At 40.7% G+C, this 22,433-nt stretch overlaps 1 non-coding gene across 1 annotated transcript; it reads right to left on the minus strand.

Annotated features, from left to right (window-relative positions):
* Nucleotides 1-15,193: 15,193 nt before the first annotated feature.
* LOC136762294 (U5 spliceosomal RNA) lies at nt 15,194-15,308 on the minus strand. Its single transcript, XR_010820499.1, has one exon. It is a non-coding gene; the product is annotated as a U5 spliceosomal RNA (small nuclear RNA).
* Nucleotides 15,309-22,433: the final 7,125 nt, after the last annotated feature.

The raw sequence follows: 22,433 nt of genomic DNA on the forward strand, positions 1-22,433 counted from the left end.
GGCAGAGCTGGCTGCCCAGAGAGGAGCGGCGCTGTGGTCACTGCGAGACAGGAGAGGTCCAGACAGAGATGCACTTCCTCCTCCACTGCAATAAATATGCCAAAATAAGGGACACATTCTTTAATAAATTCATAAATATTGTAAAATCATTTTCTGAATTGATACATGAAAAACAAATAGCTATCCTCCTGGGGGAGGGACACACTGCCCCCCTGGCCGCCCAATATGTAGCCGCCTGCCACAGCCTGAGGGGCTCACTGTGAAAACATACAGGAGCACCAGCTGTAAACTTGTTAAGTATAAATAAAGTAAATGTACATGTCTATTAAGATTTTATTTATACATTATTTTTCTTACCTTTTATTATTTTTCAATTTATGTATATAATATTAACTGCTTTGGCAACACTACGAAACTGTTTGTCATGCTAATAAAGCACCCTTGAATTGAATTGAATTGAATTGAGAGAGAGAGAGAGAGATTGTGTGAACAGAGCACTGCTGTAATACAGCATGAAAAGAGCCGGTGCAGTGAAGCGATGATTACAATAATGATTATTAAAAGAGTTCTATATGATATTAATGATTTAATTGGGGTTATAATGGACAAGTCAAAAGGTTAAAATGTTTGGCTCTATGTAGGTTTAGAGCCGCGCTGTTTGGGGGCCCAGTGCTGCTCCGACACCGCCGCTCTGATGCTCTGGGCGTTTAACCCGCAGCGCCACCGGAGCAGCACCGTAAAACATCTAGAAGACAGATCTTATAAAGTGTTATTTAGTTGTACATATACTGCACAGCACAAGAAACATTGGGAAAACAAGACTATAACAAGCTATATGAGTGACATGTAATGTTATATGTACCTTGGATATTTTAGACGTTTTATTAAAGCACTGTCCTGTGCTACTGAAATATCATCAACTATTACAATTTGAAAGCTCCCCAAATCCTTTCAGATGCCTCTCCTAATGAAATGTGTGGAATTCAGATCGGGAATATTTGCCCGTTTGTGATCCATTCGCTTGTTCTACGTGCACATGCTATACAAATGAAAAGAATAGAAACCTATTGTGAATCCAAGGTTGTCTATTAGTGAGTAAGATGTTCATTAGATTCACATTTGAGTTGTATTTCATGTCAGGATGTGAGCGCAGTTGTGAAGGATTCAGAAATCAGTTCTTGGAATCGTATCCTAAACTGAGTGAGGGGCTGGATTTGAACTCATGAAGATTTCAGGATCTTGGATGTTATTCCTTGCCCTGATGAGGGGTACTCATGAAATATTGAAGGGACCCAGAAATCCACATTGGCTCTGCCATGATCTATGTAAGGCCACTACAAAGAGATCTTAATATGGATAAGGTACGAGCTTATTGTTTTTTGTTTCCATGTGTTTCCTAGTGCCAGTACATGATTATTCACCAGTCTTCTGTGCTGGGTTTTGAGGGTTTCACATGAAGCTGTATTGTAACATTTTTTTTGCTGTGAATCATGTGACTGCTGCAGTGCATGTTTTAGGTTCCTGTACTGTCCTTATCAACTGGGCCCCTGATGACGTGCCTCTTTTGTGACGGAGAGAGAATCACAGTGATGGCTGTAGCAGCGGGTATACAGTACTACATGATCTATTTTTAAAGTCTTACTTGTAGCAAAATGTATAAATGTGTTTAGTTGGTTACAGGAAATATGCATTCTAATTTAGTCTTACCAAAATAAATGTAATGCTCTCATTAAATGATTTCAAAATGAAGAAAAGCTGATTGGCTGCGATTTGATTTAATATCGTTTAAACTGTGATTATATGGTGTAGAACCGTGTGGGAAATAAGTGGAGAAATCGTGGAGATAAAGCAAATAGAACTTTAATCGAGCCGCTCGGAAGCCCCACGTCAGGAATAATTCCTTCAGTGAGAACTTAATGTTTACCAACATGAGTGCAGCTTTATAGGAAAATGACGTAACATCTTATGGCCGTTCATCCAATCAGAAGATACAGGTCCGGGTCCGTTTTATGATCTGTCCTCCCGTGAAGAGGTGATGGATCCAAAGCAGATGTCCGTCTTTGATGTGCACTAGGAAGATGCGATCCCACGGTCGTCATTTACCTAGTGTCAATCGCTCGTTAACAGAAACAATTCCTGCCTATCTGGAGAAACGATTAAGTCATAAACAAATTCTCAGCAGACATCTGTAGGCTATTTCGGCACTGTGTGATCTTTCATTACTGACAGGAGTTTCTAACAAACCAACCTTGTTGACCCTTTACTTGTGCTGCTAAATCTAATCTGCTCAGTCTGTATACAAACTACTTCTAATGCTAGTATTAATATAAAACATGATATAGTTATCACAAAACACTTTCTTCAACTTCCTATACAGAGTCTTCATTCTCTGCTGTTTGGCAATAGAGCAAAGCAGAAAGAAGCCAAAAAGTTATGTTTGTCAGTTACAAGCAAATCCCCTTAGGGGTTAGGAAGATTTGACGCTGCGTTTTCAGCTCCTTCATCCCAACCCTTCCCCGTGGGGTGTATATGTGTGTACGGCGAGTGTAAGGGTGTCCCTGCTGTCTGGGAGAGCGATAAGTGTGTGTCCCTAAATGTGAATGTACAGAATGTCCTGAAGGTGTCTCATGGAGCAGAGTGACCTTTGTAATAGTATCTTTCCAATGCATCCTTTGGTTTTCCTTGAGTCATGAGGTTTATTGCCTTTGATACTAAATCCATTTGTCCTCAGTCACATGGAGCCTCCAGAACCAAGGGGATAGAATAAGATTTGTGTCAATGGGTGTGTGAGTTTTGCTCCTCCCGAGTGAGGGACGGTGTCGTTTAGTAGAAATTTAGAGAAAGTCTGCCAACGAGGGTGTTTTAATTGCAGCTGTAACCATAGTAGATACATTATGAGGTTTACAAAGTTGTTGAGATGCTCTTTGAACAGTGTATTTAAGACATAAAAAAGAAACATACAGACATAGCAGAATAGTAACTACCGATATCAATCCATGTAACACAATCATACCCAGATTACCAAAGGTATCAGCAAGCCATCCCCAGAGGGTTTTTCCTCCGGAGGACTGGTGTATCTTTGTAGTTGCTTTGATTATTCTGATCCATCTTCGGTCTAAAGTACCATTCTCCTGTGATGCCTAAGGCATAATCATATGCATACCGTACATTAGAGGCAACTCTAAGTTGTGAATAATCAGAAAATCCTGGAATTGGAATGGGGATCATTGGAACCCCTTTCTTAGTGTCGTGTGGAATGTGGGAACAAACCCAACATTTTGTTTTATTAAGGGCATTTGCATAGGTGCGTGTCATTTGGATACATTTGTTATCTGTCCATGATTCAACTAAGGACATACTCATAATTTTTGATTACTTCTCCTGCTGTTGTTATAAACCCTCTACGTTCCCAGGTTGCCATATAGTCGTGTACTACTCCAAATGCATAGTGACTGTCAGTGAAAATGTTAACTTTAATGTCTTTCGCTATTTTTAATGACTCAGTCAGCGCCACGAGTTCTGCCACTTGGGCTGAACAGTGTCCTGGCAGGGATCCTGTTTTTACGACGGTGCTATCATCCAATACCACCGCCCACCCAGTGTGGGGAATTCCATCTTTTATTTTCCTGGATCCATCAACATATAGTTCCAAGTCAGGGTCTGTGAGGGGGTTTTCTAGGAAGCGACTGTGGTCCTCCTGGAGAACCAGCTCAGAGCATGTATGCTCTTCTCCCTCCCCTAACATCCCATCTGCTGGGTTTACTCGTGTGTCTTTTATTATTTGTATGGATTTATCTCTGGGGAGCAAAACAGCTTCCCATCTAGCTCGTCTACTATCGGAGACTGAACGCAATTTGCCGGTGTGTAATAATTCAACTAACGTGTGTCCTGTGTGCAGAATCAACTGTGTGTTCATTACAATCGAATCGCATGCCTGCACTGCCCAAGAGGCGCAGTCTACTGCTGCCATACAGCGATGCATGCCTGCTGCTACCGTAGGTTGCTTTGTGGAGTAATAGGCGACGGGACGTGTCGGAACTGCTGTATAATAGATCCCATCTTGGGAACAGTAGAGGTGAAATGGTTTAGTATGATCTGGTAACCCGAGGGCGGGGGCATTGCTGAGAGCCTGTTTTATTACACGATAGGCTATTTCCTGTTCATGTCCCCAGTCTATGGGGTCCAAGGGAGCCGGGCTCCCTTTGATTAACGCCTGTATCGGACCTGTGGCTTGTGTGAAATTAGGGATGAAAGTGCGGCAATCATTAAGGAGCCCCATAACTTTACGCACAGCCCTAACATTATGTGGTTTTGGCATATTTAGAATGGCTTCTTGCCTATTATGCGTCATAGATTTTTGTCCTTGTGAAATGTTGTGTCCGAGATATTGAACCTTAGTTAAGCCTATTTGTGCTTTCTTAGGGCTTGCTTTAAATCCTGCCTTTTGTAAGACACCGAGGACTCATCAGGAGACGCAATCAAAAGATCATCCACGTACTGGATGATTAAACTATTCCAGGGTGTCAGATCCATTCCTTCTAAGGTCTTGGCCATTGCCTGGTGAAAGAGTGTCGGACTGTTGTGAAATCCCTGTGGCACTCTAGTCCATGTGTACTGTTTGTCACATACAGTAAACGCAAATTTATCTTGGGAATCAGAGTGGAGTGGCAGGCTCCAAAATCCATTGCTAATATCCAGGACGGTAAAAATAGAGTGTTCAGGTTTCAAATCATTTAATATAGTGTTGGGATTGGCTACAATCGGGTGTAACCGGGGTGTAACTTTATTCAATTGTGTGTAATCAATTGTGAGTCACCATGAGCCGTCTGGTTTTGCCACTGGCCAGATTGGAGAATTAGTGGTTGAATGCGTTTCGCGTATTATTCCTTCATTTTGCAATGTTTGAATAATTGTCTGAACTGCTGTAAAAGCTTCTGGTTTAATAGGATACTGTTTATGTGCTTTGTGTACTGGACCTGGGATTACTATAGGTTCAATTTGTGCCAGACCACAATCTAGTTTATGTGTTGCCCAAACATCAGGAGATTCCTGACATACGTGTCCAAGTGGTGTGTCTGGCCATATATGAGGTGTTGACGGTGTGAGTGAGATACTAGCACAATTTGTTGCGTATCTTTGTGTATTCTTTTTATTCCCGTGTGTATTGGTCCATATTATGCAATTATTATTAGCATCCACTAGTGCGCCGGCTTCTCTAAGGATATCTATACCTAATATTGTCCCCTTTTATACAGGTAACGAGCTGAGATTAGGAGCACTCCCTTTAAGAGAGTGCTCCTAATCTCAGCTCATTACCTGTATAAAAGACACCTGTCCACAGAAGCAATCAATCAATCAGATTCCAAACTCTCCACCATGGCCAAAGAGCTGTCCAAGGATGTCAGGGACAAGATTGTAGACCTACACAAGGCTGGAATGGGCTACAAGACCATCACCAAGCAGCTTGGTGAGAAGGTGACAACAGTTGGTGCGATTATTCGCAAATGGAAGAAACACAAAATAACTGTCAGTCTCCCTCGGTCTGGAGCTCCATGCAAGATCTCACCTCGTGGAGTTTCAGTGATCATGAGAACGGTGAGGAATCAGCCCAGAACTACATGGGAGGATCTTGTTAATGATCTCAAGGCAGCTTGGACCATAGTCACCAAGAAAACAATTAGTAACACTATGCAGTGAAGGACTGAAATCCTGCAGCGCCTGCAAGGTCCCCCTGCTCAAGAAAGCACATGTAGAGGCCCGTCTGAAGTTTGCCAATGAACATCTGAATGATTCAGAGGAGAACTGGGTGAAAGTGTTGTGGTCAGATGAGATCAAAATCGAGCTCTTTGGCATCAACTCAACTCGCCGTGTTTGGAGGAGGAGGAATGCTGCCTATGACCCCAAGAACACCATCCCCACCGTCAAACATGGAGGTGGAAACATTATGCTTTGGGGGTGTTTTTCTGCTAAGGGGACAGGACAACTGCACCACATCAAAGGGACGATTGACGGGGCCATGTAGCGTCAAATCTTGGGTGAGAGCCAGTCTCCAGACCTTAATCCCATAGAAAATCTGTGGAGGGAGCTGAAGGTTCGAGTTGCCAAACGTCAGCCTCGAAACCTTAATGACTTGGAGAGGATCTGCAAAGAGGAGTGGGACAAAATCCCTCCCGAGATGTGTGCAAACCTGGTGGCCAACTACAAGAAACGTCTGACCTCTGTGATTGCCAACAAGGGTTTTGCCACCAAGTACTAAGTCGAAGGGGTCAAATACTTATTTCCCTCATTAACATGCAAATCAATGTATAACTTTTTTGAAATGCGTTTTTCTTGATTTTTTTGTTGTTATTCTGTCTCTCACTGTTAAAATACACCTACCATTACAATTATAGACTGATCATTTCTTTGTGAGTGGGCAAACATACTAAATCAGCAGGGGATCAAATACTTTTTTCCCTCACTGTATATATATATATGTGATTTGATGTGTATTCTTATTTGATTTCCTCCCTCCTCAGGAATCACTGATAAAACATTGTTATTTGAAGGAGAACCTGACCACTTAATTCCCTCCATATCGGAAGTCCTGCAATGATCCATTTGCTGCTTGGAGGTGCACCAGAAACGGCCAGTCTTGATATTTATGATTGTCCAGATATTGATGTCCGTGAAACAATCAAATTAGTAAGTATTTCAATGGTTGAAACTTGTGTTTGCTCTGTATTCTAAGTTTCTGTGCCTTAGGGAACCTTTGTGACATACTAAAAGGACATACTGGTAAGATGTTGGGCACTTTTCAAACAACAAAAATGGCATTTGGTTAGTTATAAGGGACATTTATACCAGTCTGTGCAAATATCTATGCATATTCCAATGTTTGCTGCAGGACTTACAGATTGAGTGAGGGGGTCAATATGTTTGATTCAGAACTAACCACTGCTTCTTCAATTTTGTTTTAAACATAATTTAAAAGAAAAGTGGGCTATACATTGGTCTTGATAAAAGGAGCAGTGGTCCCTGAAGCAATTATTTTAGTTTTTTGGTCACAATTCCTAAAACCCATTTTCTGTAAAATATGTTATCAACTTGCATTAATATATTATCCAAAGTACAATCATACTAATCATGAAGATGTTCGTATTATTATATTCTAAGGGTTCTAGTCTATTGTGTATTGTGTTTATTATTAGGCCCTTCTCTTATGTTTTACAGTTGTTATTATTATTCCATACAATACAGGGATTAAATTAAGTATTTTAACCACAAACTTGAAGACAAAGTCTTTGAGGAAAGCAGGGCCCTGTTCGTTCCAAGGGTCAAGTTTCTTAAGACTCAAATAGCTATATAAATGACTTTCGTATTCAGTCGACTTAGTCAATTGTCCAGCTGGATGGCTGGGCACAGGTGGGCATGTGCAGTCTGTAAAGTTCTTTATTTAATAAAGTCCTTTAAAAGAATTCTTCCTACGGCTCAATCTCCTTCTCCCAGTTTAACCCTTCTGTTGCTGGCAAAGACTTAGTTGGTTTCTGGTTCCGGTTCTGGCAACAGAGATACAAGTTCAGCTGTGGCAGCGAGTTACTGGTTTAGGTGAGAGAGAGATAGAGATGCCGTGCGTTATCCTTTATAGGCCTGTCAGATCAATAGGTGATTGGTTCTTTAGTTTGTGAGATTGGATTTCGGTTTCAGCCCCCAGTGTCCTATTGGAGGGGGGCTTGATTTATGACTGATGTCAATCCATGCCATCTTTTGGAAATGCCGGTTGGCACGGGTTCGTAGCTCTGTGTCGGGATTTCGGCTCTCGTCCATTTCAAAGAGTTTTTATTTCCTACAGGCCCCCTTCCCCAGACATCTCACAGCAGGGATTCCAAGCTATTTGGCCCATTCTCGGTGCCATCCTCCCAAGACTGTCACTTTGATGTAAACCAGTTCACATGCTGATGAGTTAAGGAAATCTGATAAATTTGGGGGGGAGAGGTCTTCTTTAGATCAGTGCTTCAGCTCAGAGCTAAAATGCTCTTATCAGAATACACCCAACATAACGCTACACTGGTTAATTCTGTTCTGGGAAAACCACAATCCTGCAGGTTTAATAAGTCTCTCTACACATCAGTCCCTGAGTACCTTCAACCAATGGTCATTTTGACCAATTAAGCCCAAGAATTAAGTCAATTAAGTTGTCAAGGACTACCCAGTGAAGACGTGAACTCACGACTAGGTCACACTGTGAGCTCACCAGAGCAGACATTACACTGAGCTCACTGTGAGCTCACTTAGCGCTTTTCCAGCGACATGGTGCCGGTGCTGGAGCCGGAGCTGCTGCTCGGCCTGGGATCCAGCTGATCTTTTTTGAACCGGCCCGCTTTTCCACCGGTTTTGACGTCACTGGATGTGGGCGTTCCCAAGCATGGAGTAGAAGTGGAGAAACACAGCAATAGTAATCAGCACCGAGGCGACTGCGTCTTTAAACCCCATTTAACATCACAATCAAACTCATTCCGCGTCTATGGCAAATCGTAACCCTAATGTTACAAATGTTCCCTAAATATGTGTTTTGCAGAATACACAAGCAAACGTTATGGAATATCAGCATTTTATCGACACACATGATAGAACTTATTGTTCTTTAACATTGATGAGAATAATTAACATGAATAAACTTACTGCTGAAGATGTAACCCTTACCCAGTGGCTAACCCTAACTATGTTACAAATGTTCCCTAAACACTTATTTTGCAGGATCAATAAAAAATTGTTAGGATTTTTTAAACTTTTACTGACACACATAGTTAATAGCAATGTGTTATAACTTTACCGAAAATAATAATCTGTATATCTTTAATTGTTTAGACGTTATTAAGATATAATGCATCTTTCACATAGGGAACATTTGTAACATGTTAGGAAAAACAAACAAATGATTTGAAAATATTCATAATTACAGCATACAATTTGTCAGGCTTCATAACAATGGTATTTATAACATACTCTGTAAAAATCAAGCAAATAGCATTTGTGGTTCACGAGAAAATATATATATATATATATATATATATATATATATATATATATATAATCAAAGCTATCAGACTATAGCAGCCGGTGTATGAAGACACATACGATTATACAGCATTATTTGGCAGCTTCGCAAGACCTAATTTGAAACGTTGTTGGTAAGTTAGATAATTAGTGGGGACCCGCTATTTGCAGTTCTTCCCCTCCATAATTGCTAAAATAAAGTTTTACTGACATTTTATTGACCCTACCACTGCATAGGGCACATCTGTAACATGAACGCTACTGAATGGCACATACATTGAAAACTACGGAGAACTGAGACAAATCCACTTTACACTTCATAAATAATCTTAAAACGTTTCCAACCAAGGCAACACCCACTTGAAATACGTTCATTCTCATTTTTGGTAAACAAAAAGAGAGATTGTTACATATGTTCCCTATGATGCATCTACAGAGAGAGAGAGAGAGAGACAGACAGACACTAACTCTCTCTCTCTCTCAGCTGGGAGTGTGTGGGAGGGGTCTGCAGTGAGCGGGAGTGCTGCTGAGAGCTCTGTCCTTTGGCTGCGTTTTTTTGTTGCTTTACTTTTTTCAGTTTGTTTATTTTGTCTTCTGTTTTCAGTGCTTTTCTTATTGTGGGGGAACAGGGGAGGGGAGGGGGGAGTACCGGTAGTTCTTCCCGGGTCGGGGGGTCGGACCCCCTGAATGCGTCTTTTGAAAAACTGACCCGACGCCATGGAGTCAAGATCGCTCCGGTGCAGTTCTGCCCCCTAGAGCAGTGTGTGTTAGCGGTTGGGGAGGTAGCAGGGTGTGAAAATATCAAGTCTGCTGCCATTGTTATCTTCTTAAAAACCACTGATCTGCTCAATCAGCTAGTGGCTAATGGCACAGTGTTAGACGACACTTTCACCCCGGTGTTGCCGCTCGCTGCTCCTGCCCGGAAGGTAACGCTGTCTAACGTCCCTCCGTTCATCCGCACCGGCTCGGGCAGCTGATGTCCGGCATTAAGAGGGTCCCGCTGGGCTGCAAAGCCCCGCAACTGAAACACGTCGTGTCCTTCCGAAGGCAGCTGTATATGATCCTCAATAACATCAATGAGGATCTTAATGTCATTTTTAAATTTAAGATCGACAATACCGACTACGTCGTGTTCGCTACTTCGGAGTCCATGAAGTGTTTCAGGTGTGGGAGCGAGGGGCATGTCGTGAGGAACTGTCCCGAGCAGGACAGGGAGCGGGAGGAGGAGCGGGGCGACGCGGGGAGGAATAGAGACACCGGCCCGCAGCCACAGATGCAGCGGGCAGACAGAGATCGAGCCCCGGCGGAGGAGACAGTCGCCGGTCGGACCGATGGTACCACTGATGCCGTGACGGGGGAAGAGCTGCCCGGAGGCGATGACGCACAGCTGGGGGACGGGGTCGAGGCAGCGGGGGATAGTGACGACCGAGACGCCGGGGGGAGATGGTGTTGAGGCGGTGCACGGGGCGCTGGTTAGTGACGAGGAACAACCTCAGCAGCCAGCAGACGGGCGGACAGACACACAGGGTGTAGCCGAGGAGGAGGCAGGGCCAGGCTCGGCGGTACAAGCCGAGGCGCCGGGTGGAAAAAACGCACTAAGAAGGTGCTGGGAGGGAGCACGGACGGTGTTGGTAAATAGTGGCAGTAAAAGAAGTGGTGGCACAGTAGTGAAGCTGGGGTAGCGAGCGGCTTGGTGGGGAAAGGTCCGGCTACACGCTGGAGCATCGCGGCTCGGAGTGACAGTGAGGGCGGCTTCACGGATTCCTCTCTCGCCTCCTCGTCCTCGGTGAGTCAGAGCTGCAGTGAAGGATATCAGGAGGTTTTTAGAGAAAACGAAGGGAAAGAGGTCTGTTGTAGTGGAGCAGTTTTTCCCAGATCGTGCACGCCTGCTGGCCTCTATTAAGTTTTTACAGAAACCCTGACCTATCAATTTGTACAACACTCACTGAAAACCATGGTTGGGGTCAATTCCTGTTTTTCAATTCCAATTCCTCCTACAAATCAATTCAAAATTGCAATTACTTTTTGCATTCACAGAATATTCTTTATTGGAATTGAATTGAAAAGGGAATTAAAAATTGAATTGGAATTGACCCCAACCCTGTTGAAAACAAAACAAAAAATACAGATCTGGTTCTTCAAATCTTCACTCTGGTTTCATTCTGTGTCGTAGTTCATTTATCTTGCTGTTAATTGCACCACCAATTACACTCTTTGGGGTACTGGGCATTTTTTTCAAGGTAGCCCCTAAAAAACATGTATCACATAGATTTAATGACTTGCACATAGATATATAAAAATCTTTTAATAAACATACCACATATCTTTGAGAAGGGTTCATTAGTTACATATTGCCACAGTAAATCAACATTTTTGTGTGTGGGTGTATTTAAACGTTTTGGTGTATGCTCTTAAACTTGTCTTACACTAGTTCATAGTAAAATCTGTACTTGGCGAAGCAGCTATGCAAAGGCAGTCTTTTCTCCATTAATACCTTGCTTAAGCATTACATTGATGTGGCACAACTGGACTGAAATGTGAAGTATTTGCTCAAAAGTCAAATTTAAATGAGACATGAAAGTTTATATTGTCAAGGATCCCATGGCACTATTCATTATTATTATGTATTAATATGTCTGAAGCATTAATCCAAGGTGATTTACAAGGTGTTGTTGAAAGAGTGACGTGGCTGAATTCTAAGTCAGGCTTCCCTCAATCAGGTCTAACAAATTTGTTATGACTCCACCTTTACTGCTGTGTAGTAATCTGCTGGTACAAAATGGCTGCACCCCAGAGGGTGGTGGGTGAAGTGAGTCTGTAGAGCACTTTGGGATCTTTCCAGCTGCTACATGTAAGGTATTATTATTTATTAATAAATTAACTCTAGTCTCTGAAACTAAAACAAAGGCCAAAGGAACATTTCAAATGCTAACCCTTTGTGTTCTATACAGTTAAAAAGGAGAGTTAGAAATTTTGTACAACAGCATTTACATACCATATATGGCTTCCACCTTTAAGCGATCCAGAGGTGTCTTTTTCTCCGAAGTTGGATCTCTCTTGCTGCCACCACCACGAAGATTGCTCTTTAATAATGTTGGAAAGTCAAAGACAGCAACCGTCAGGGTTCTTGCATATGACGTATTCGTGCTGCACCTCTCTGCAAGGATCCAGGACAGTTTGTCAATGTAAACTCCAGTGCCTGGGAATATTTCCACCTAAAAGACAATGGTAAATAAAAAACAAGTTTATCCCCAAACTATTCTTATATTATGTTAAGTGGAATACATTATCAGTAAGGCTGTGATTTTGTTACAGAAATGTGTTATTAAAGACCACAGTATGTCTCAATTCTAAGTTTATTAATTTACAGACATAATAAAGTCAGTGAATCTGTGACACCCATAATTCAATTACATTCTTATTATCAACTATAACTATGAATATAACTGATAATGTAGCATCATTAGATTGTTTACAACCAATATTTGTTTTCAATATATATATTTTTACCTTGTCTTTGTAATATTGTAGACCAAGAGTGTTATACCTGTTTTGGTGATTCTTTGTCAGATTCAGAACAATTTGCTGTGGGGCTGTCAGAACCACTTGATGGTGACACACTTTTGTCTTCATTGCTGATAAATGTGGCTTTTGTTACAATTTTTTTCAGATTGTCCAAAAGGTCTGGAATCTCTGGAGAAAAAAACCTTAGTATTAAATGATAATCATTTCTAGTAATATATTTAATACAAAGTGAAAACAAAACCATCAATGCCTGCAATTATACTTGAGAGACTTGCTCTATGTTATTGGCAAACTGACCTTTTTGTGGGTCATTAACATTAGCTACGAAAAAAATAAAAAAGATAAAATACAAGAATTACCAGGTCTAATGTAATGCATATAGTCATTAATGTAGGATTATGAAGTTATGTTGAAAAACTTTATTTAATAATCAGTATTATTAAACTATTAGACAGTGCACATTAAGAGTCTGTATTGTGGTTCTAGATTACTTCAGTATGATCAACTATAATACATTACTCTGGAATCTAAATTACTGAAGAATAACATTTATCAAGGTAAGGAATTATTTGCTATAAATAAAAAAACTTACCATCAACCATACGGTTTCGAAGACATTGGTTTTCATTTTTAAGTCTTGTGTTTTCCTTTTCGAGCTGCTTAACTTTTTGCTGTAGCTCAACTTCACTGGACTCTTTAAATGTCTGTAGAATATGACGGGATCTAATTCTTGAAGCTCCATCGGTTTTCTTTCTTATTTTGTGCTGTATTCAGAGAGAAAAAGAGTTTAAAATGAAAATATATATATATATATGAATATGATTAAAAAAAAACAATCCTGCAATACATTTATTTAATATTTGCAGTAATTATCTCACCGGTAACTGTGGTTCATCAAGGTCACTATCATCTGAAATTTGAAGTTTTTTGTTTGGTTTAGGTACTCTCTTCATTTTAGGACAGGGCATTTTTGTTAGGTCATTAAGTTTTCTTCTTAGTTCGCCTTCTTTTCCTAAAATAAAAATAAAATAAATAAAACCCTGCATTATGTCCACAGATATTTGGGGATTATATTTATTTGTCATAAAAATACTGTGCTTTGACCATACAAATTAAGATGAACAGCCAACACTGAATCAAAACTGAAGTTAAATTATATCTGGTTTAATTTATTTTGTGATTTGGGGGATTTTATTGTAAAGCACAACACACAATAAATCGTTCTTACAAATGCCAGTCAAGTATGACGAGTTTTTAGCGCCCTCACCACCACCTACCATGTTATAAGAGTATGTTAGAAGTACAACACATTAATAACTTAAACATTCATTTCAAATATACTGTGATTGTATATATCAAATAGCATGTAAAGACTTTAATGTTTTTTTTTTAAATAAACATTGTTACCAGTCATAATGATCTGCGCTTCATGGACAGGCCATCCACCTTTTGGAGGTTTGTTCGTGTCTCTCCACTCTGCTCTGAAGTTTCGAGTCGTCTCTTCGTCATCATCAGCAATGCTGAATTAATCAAAATTGCGAAAGCAAGCAGTGGGAATCACGCTGTAAGAGTCTTTGTCGACCCCGCTTTCCCACTTCACCAACGCGTGCATCACCGCCATACTACCTTCACCTTCTCGTCCGTTTTTTCTGCGCCTTTTTCCCCCAACAAGTCACGGCACAAAAAACAGTCCCGCTCTGCATTCTGGTACTTGGCGTTCTTAATAACACCAACAGGGTGTAATCGCATAGACCACTCGAGTATAAAGTACTACATATCCCATCTGTTACAGTTTTTTTTCATCTTCTGAAACTGCAATTTAGCACTTTCAACTGTTTCTTAGTGATTCCTAGAATTACTAACCGGTATTGTAGTCAATGTGTTTATAACCTTTTTTGTTTAACGATTTGTGTGTTATCCTATGTGATCCCATGGTCTTTGATTTGGTCACGGAAGTGATTTGTCTTTGATTTGTTGATCTAGAGTTGAATTTTAATTAGTTTTTCCCTTTTGTATAGTTAGTGTAGTGCTACATTTAGTCTTTGTTTTTAAATAAATTTGACAATTTATATCTTTGGAATTGGTGTCTGCGTCCAATGATTACAGAAATTGAGTTCTACAAGACTCCAGGATTCGTGATAAGGTGATACTATGAATTCACTTCTTTAATTGAAATTTAAAAGTGTACCTTACGCTACATATATATATATATATATATATATATATGTATGTATGTATGTCCAATTGCTTTGACAATACAAATGAATAGAATTGAGAGGGAGAGAGAGAGAGAGAGACAGACAGACAGACAGACTGACAAACAGAAAAACAGACAGACATAGACACACACACACACACACACACACACAGAGCCAGCCAGCCAGCCAGCTCAGCGATGACATCACGAGCCTCTCTCAGCTGACTGCTATGACATCACAGAGCACGTACATTCCGTTGCTTGCCGTCTGTCAACCACTCAGTCACTGCCAGCCAGACTGGCTGGCTGGCTGGATGTGGGGGCTGCTTGCTGCTGCTGTGTACCTTAGCAAGCTTATTTGCTTGACCGGCCTTCCTACTCCTCTGCCCACATGCCCACCTATGCCCGATCTGCTGTTCACCTGGATCACAGCTCCGCCCCAACAAGGCAGATCCTCCCAAAAATGGTACAAACTCACCCACGATCCCCTCCACGGAAAGCTTTAGCAAAAGGCAAAAGCGTTATACGTAATGAAGAGGAACCCGAGTCCAAGACGCATCCGACCAGCCATACATATTTGTGTGTATTAAAGATCACATTTTCTTACATTTAGTTTTTCTGTACTTTATTACATCTTATTGTGATTTATAAATGTATTGTTTCTTTTCCATATGTATGTATGTATGTATGTGTGTGTGTGTGTGCCTGTCTCTGTGTGAAAGTGAGTGTGTGTGTGTGTGTGTATGTCTGTCTGTGAAAGTGTGTGTGTGGGTGTGAGTGTCTGTCTGTCTGTCTGTCATGTAATTCGCACATCTGTGAGGGCACCATTTTTGCAGAAGAGATGTACACATTTTGGAGCAACATATGCTGCCATCCAGACATCATCTTTTCCAGTGACGTCCCTGCATTTTCAAACAGATCACATTTTATTACACTTTGTTTATCTGTACTTTATTACATCTTATTGTGATTTATACTTGTAATGTTTCTTTTCCATATATATGTATGTACAGTGGGGGAAAAAAGTAATTGATCCCCTGCTGATTTTGTACGTTTGCCCACTGACAAAGAAATGATCAGTCTATAATTTTAATGGTAGGTGTATTTTAGCAGTGAGAGACAGAATAACAACAAGAAAATCCAGAAAAATGCATTTCAAAAAAGTTATAAATTGATTTGCATGTTAATGAGGGAAATAAGTATTTGACCCATTTTCAATGCCCTGGCTTAGGGAAGGAGGTTCTCACCCATGATTTGACGGTACATGGCCCCGTCCATCGTCCCTTTGATGCGGTGCAGTTGTCCTGTCCCCTTAGCAGAAAAACAGCCCCAAAGCATAATGTTTCCACCTCCATGTTTGATGGTGGGAATGGTGTTCTTGGGGTCATTCCTCCTCCTCCAAACACGGCGAGTTGAGTTGATGGCAAAGAGCTTGATTTTGGTCTCATCTGAGACCACTTTCACCCAGTTCTCCTCTGAATCATTCAGATGTTCATTGGCAAACTTCAGACGGGTCTGTACATGTGCTTTCTTGAGCAGGGGGACCTTGCGGGCGCTGCAGGATTTCAGTCCTTCACGGCATAGTGTGTTACAAATTGTTTTCTTGGTGACTATGGTCCCAGCTACCTTGAGATCATTAACAAGATCCTCCCATGTAGTTCTGGGCTGATTCCTCACCGTTCTCATGATCATTGAAACTCCACGAGGTGAGATCTTGCATGGAGCCCCAGACTGAGGGAGACTGACAGTTATTTTGTGTTTCTTCCATTTGCGAATAATCGCACCAACTGTTGTCACCTTCTCACCAAGCTGCTTGGTGATGGTCTTGTAGCCCATTCCAGCCTTGTGTAGGTCTACAATCTTGTCCCTGACATCCTTGGACAGCTCTTTGGCCATGGTGGAGAGTTTGGAATCTGATTGATTGATTGCTTCTGTGGACAAGTGTCTTTTATACAGGTAACGAGCTGAGATTAGGAGCACTCCCTTTAAGAGAGTGCTCCTAATCTCAGCTCGTTACCTGTATGAAAGACACCTGGGAGCCAGAAATCTTGCTGATTGATAGGGGATCAAATACTTATTTCCCTCATTAACATGCAAATCAATTTATAACTTTTTTGAAATGCGTTTTTCTGGATTTTCTTGTTGTTATTCTGTCTCTCACTGCTAAAATACACCTACCATTAAAATTATAGACTGATCATTTCTTTGTCAGTGGGCAAATGTACAAAATCAGCAGGGGATCAAATACTTTTTCCCTCACTGTATGTATGTATGTATGTATGTATGTATGTATGTAAGTGTGTGTGTGTCTGTCTCTGTGTGAAAGTGTGTGTGTGTGTCTGTCTGTGAAAGTGATTGTGTGTGAAAGTGTGTGTGTCTGTCTGTCTGTCTGTGAAAGTGTGTGTGTGTGTGTGTGTGTGTGTGCGTGTGTCTGTCTGTGAAAGTGTGTGTTTGTGTGTGTATGGGTGTGACAGTGTGTATGAGTGTCTGTCATGTAACTCGCACATCTGTGAGGGCACCATTTTTGCAGAAAGAGATGTACACATTTTGGAGCAACATATGCTGCCATCCAGACATCGTCTTTTCCAGGGACGTACCTGCATTTTTCAGCAGGATAACGCCAAACCACATTCTGCCCAGATTTCAAGCGCATGGTTGCATAGGCAGAGAGTGCGGGTGCTAGCATGGCCTGCCTGCAGTCCTGACCTGTCTCCGAATTGAGAATGTGTGGCGCACTATGAAGTGCAAATTAAGACAACGAAGGCCCTGTGCAGTTGCGCAGCTGAGGAAATGCATAATGGATGAATGGGGGAAAATCCCGCTTGCTAAACTTAACCAAGTGGTGTCTTCAGTGCCCAAGTGCTTAATAAGTGTTATTAAAAGAAAAGGTGATGTTACATAGTGGTAAACAGTCGACTGTCCCAACTTTCTTGGTTTCTTTTCACTGCTAATGAGATGCTGTAGAGTGAGTTAGTTATATTGCTTTCAGGAGCTCTAATCGTATTGATGAGTTCATGCAGCATTTGTAATTGAATTTCAAAAAGAAATCTTTGCTGTCTGGCCTGTGTGTATGAGATGTACTCTGTCAATCTTTGGCTAACAACTGAAACATTGGTAGAACAGAAATGGCAACATAAAAAAGAAAAGTACATTTTAAAAGAGCACATTAAATAGGATGAATATACAGTTTTTTACAATCACTTTGTCACTAATTTCAGAACCTTGATGTCATTTTTCAAAACTCTAGACACAAAACTCAAAACGGTCATCACTTGTAACACAGGCTGTCCAATGTTCAAAACATTGCATTGTGCATTCATATCTTTAAAGAAACCTAGCACTTGCAGACTTGTTGGTTCAAATAACTCATTTATCATGAAATACCATAGTAACATAGTAACACAGAAGATACCGATAGTTTCACTGTGTAGTTGTTCGTACAATCATTAAATATTGTAGTACAAAATATGTGATACATGTTTCATTATGGTACTACACATAAATACATCACTGTAAAAGGACTAGTAGAGAGAATACTACAGACACAGTGGAATCATTGAACAAAATCTGAAATGTATTGATGCAATACAATCAAATCACACCATAGGTTTCTTTGAATCCATGCAAAAATAATTAGCTACAAAAACGAACAAAACTACAGTAAAATGTCAACTGCAGTGTTCCTCACCTGGCTTAGTGTAAAAAGCAAAACAAAGGATTGATTACTGTACTTCTAAATTTCCATCAGCCCTGTGTTCAGGTTCAGGTTCTCACAACCATTTTTCACAAGAGGCATCTTGAAACTGAACATACCTGAACATACTCAGTCATCAGCTGCTTCACTCTGTCTGCATTTCTTTCAAAAGGCACACTATACTCTGTGCTACACATTGGTATGCAGTATACAGTCATTTGACAATTGAGAGTAGCCTAATGTTTAGTGCATGCTGAAGACTTGCCGCTTCTCAGTACGGACATTTCTGATGATTGAGGCCACAGTTGATCCTGAGTTGATTCTGAGGTTTGATTGAATCATTGTAGCTGCCTCAGTCATGGTCATGCCATGATTTACAACATGTTCTACAACTATTTCTCGGATTTCACTGGACACTATTTGCTGTTGCTGCCGCTGTCTGGTCCGTGGCCTTGTCCTCTACCACGTTCCCCCAACACCTCTCAAATGAGGCCCATGGCTGCCTCTCTGGTGAGGCCTAAGCCCTCCTCTATGACGAGGCCCACGACCACCTCTCAGAAGGGGTGCATGTCCCCTTCCATTCCTTTGACCACCACGTCTTCCTCCTCCCACTGCTTGACCTCTATTGTGACCTGGATGACCTGCCGGCTCCATGTTATCACTGTGTTGCTCGGGTGGATAGCACTCATTTCACTCGATACTCATACCACAATGTGAAATCAATCATCAATAACCAGTTGGCAGTATTGGAAAAGCAATTACAAGGGCCTGCATACATACAGTAATGTCAAATCTGATGTGGAAGAACAATCATCTTCAACCAGGTTGGAGCGTTAGTTGCAATGCCTTTAATACACGCAGCGTGGAGAGGAACAGTGACTCAAGAAGATCCCAAAGTCGCTCTGCCTTCATTTTAACAGTCAGAGCTTTTATACACAAAAATCAAAGAGCTGGTTATAATCAGAAAGTCATTACTATGTTATCTTAAAAGTTAGCTAAGCAGAATTTATATCATTATAGGACAGAGTTCATAGATCAACACATGGATTAGGGAGCAGGCACTTCAATCATACTGTTTGACATTGTCTCCAAGATTCTCATCGTAAATAACAAGCAGAAATCAAACTACCTTCTGGCCTGACCTTCTAGCTTGACCTTATCTTTCTTAAGTATACAAGAGAGAAAAACAGGTATTAGAGAAAGAATTTCTAACTTTCCTTCCACACTGAAAACATGGTGTGGAAAAGTGCTACATGATGATGAATGATGATGAAATATTACATCCATAGATAATGTAGTCCAACTGGTTCATGCTCCTCGGTTATTGGTGTCAATGGATCTCATTATCCTGAAACTTTCATGATCGAAACATGGAATATTGTTTGTCAGTTTCCATAAAACTATGAATTAAGAGTAATGCAACAGTCACTTATCATTTTGAGCAGCTGTATCAATTGATAGTTAGATCTTTGTAATGAAATGAATAGACAGTGATCTCAGATGTAATGTGTGAATTGCATTTTGAAATGGTAATACTTTGACGTTAAGTTGTATCATTTTAGTTCAATGAACAAATGATCTGAGGTTGATGTGTATTGTATCCAAGCAATTGAAAAATGTGCATTTTGATCATCGGGTGTGAGTTTAGTGTCTAGAGTTTTGAAAAATGACATCAAGGTTCTGAAATGAGTGCCAAAGTGATTGTAAAAAAGTGTAATATCAGGGGACAGTGGCTATTAGTGATCTGGCCTTCCGTGGCCTCTGTATTAATGTAACAGGTCACATTGTATGTGTACACTGATACTTGATAGTATAATATAGTACAAGTAAAAAACATACATAGGTATCATAGAAGTATTTTGCAGAAATGATTAAGGATACTTATCAAAATGGAGAGGAAATGCTAAATCCAGTCTCCCCAGGCTGAGCTTCTATTGCTACACCTGCTAAGTGGCTGCTGGCCCCACTATATGGATAGAGCCACACCAAGTACAAGAGTCTCCCCATTGCTATTTATATCTCCCTATCCAGTCTTCTATACGTGTCAGGTATACAAGTGTGTGTGTGTGTGTGTGTGTGTGTGTCTGTCTGTCTGTCTGTCTGTGAAAGTGTGTGTGTGTGTGTGTGTGTGTGAAAGTGTGTGTGAGTGTCTGTCTGTCTGTCTGTCATGTAACTTGCACATCTGTTAGGGCACCATTAATGCAGAGATGTACACATATTGTTTATTTTCCATATATATGTATGTATGTATGTATGCATGTCCAATTGCTTTGACAATACAAATGCACTGAATTGAGACAGAGAGAGAGAGAGAGAGAGAGAGAGAGAGAGAGGTGCTAAGGCACATTTGTAACATAAATTAGGGAACATTTGAAACATGCTTAGGGAACATTCATAAGAACATAAGAACATAAGAACATAAGAAAGTTTACAAACGAGAGGAGGCCATTCGACCCATCATGCTCGTTTGGTGTCCATTAATATCTAAGTGATCCATGGATCCTATCCAGTCTATTTTTAAATGTTCCCAAACTTTCAGCTTCTACCACTTTCCATCTTGAATGCCTTGAAGCCCAATTTCCATTTGTTGTCCCCTGGTGCGTGTGTCCCTGCTGATCTGGAAAAGCTCCTCTGGTTTGAGGAACCTTTCATGATTTTGAAGACTTGGATCAAGTCCCCACGTAATCTCCTCTGTTCCAGGGTGAAAAGGTTCAGTTCCCTCAGTCTCTCCGAGTAGGACTTTCCCTTCAGACCTGGAATAAGTCTGGTTGCTCTCCTCTGAACTGTCTCTAAAGCAGCAATATCCTTCTTGAAGTGTGGTGCCCAGAACTGTACACAGTATTCCAGATGAGGTCTAGCGCATTGTACAGTCTTAACATTACTTAAATTCTACACTTTTGACGATATACCCTAGCATTCTGTATGCCTTTTGTATTGCTTCCCCACATTGTTTGGATGGAGAAAGTGAATCCACATAGATTCCTAGGTCTTTCTCATGCATTACTTCATCTAGATCTGTACCTCCCATAGTGTAATTATAGTGGACATTTTTGTTTTACTGCATGTATTACCTTGCACTTGTCCACATTGAATTTCATTTGCCAGGTGTCAGCCCACAACTGAATTTATCTAAGTTCCTCTGAATAGCATGTGCTGCCAAGATTGTATCTGCTAAGCCACCTATTTTAGTATCATCTGCAAATTTGACAAGGTTGCTAAGTATCCCAGAGTCCAGATCATTAATATAGATTAGAAAAAGCAAAGGCCCTAGTACTGATCCCTGTGGAACTCCACTAACAACCTCACTCCAGTTAGAAGTGACTCCTCTAATCTGTTTCCTATACATCAACCAGTTCATAATCCATCTACTTACATTACCCTGAATGCCTACAGCTTCCAATTTGAGGATCAGTCTTTGGTGTGGAACCTTATCAAAAGCTTTTTGGAAATCTAAGTATATCATATCATATGCTTTCACGTGATCTACAGCTGCAGTTGCATGTTCAAAAAAATGTATTAAGTTAGTAAGACATGATCTGCCTCGTCTAAACCCATGTTGACTATCTCCAAGAATATGGTTTTCATTGAGATGCTCCTCTATTTTCTGTCTAATAATTTTTTCCAACATTTTACAGGTGATGCAGGTGAGACTGATTGGTCTGTAATTTCCTGGCTCAGTTTTGTCCCCTTTCTTGTGGATTGGTATGAAATTTGCTGTCTTCCAGTCAGTGGGAACATCCCCTGTTCTAAGTGTCATTTGAAATAATCGAGTTAACGGCCTATACATAATTTCCCTCATTTCTTTAAGTACTGTTGGAAATATCCCATCTGGCCCAGGTGATTTGTTTGATTTTAATTCTGCTAGTCCCTTTAGTACCTCCTCCTCATTTATCCTGATCTCTCTTAGGGTTTGACTGGATTGATTGTCAACCTGTGGCATGTCATCTGTTTTTTCTTTTGTAAAAACCTCTGTGAAATACT

The sequence above is a fragment of the Amia ocellicauda genome, chromosome 10 (genome assembly GCF_036373705.1).
Source record: "Amia ocellicauda isolate fAmiCal2 chromosome 10, fAmiCal2.hap1, whole genome shotgun sequence".
Classification (NCBI taxonomy): Eukaryota; Metazoa; Chordata; class Actinopteri; order Amiiformes; family Amiidae; genus Amia; species Amia ocellicauda.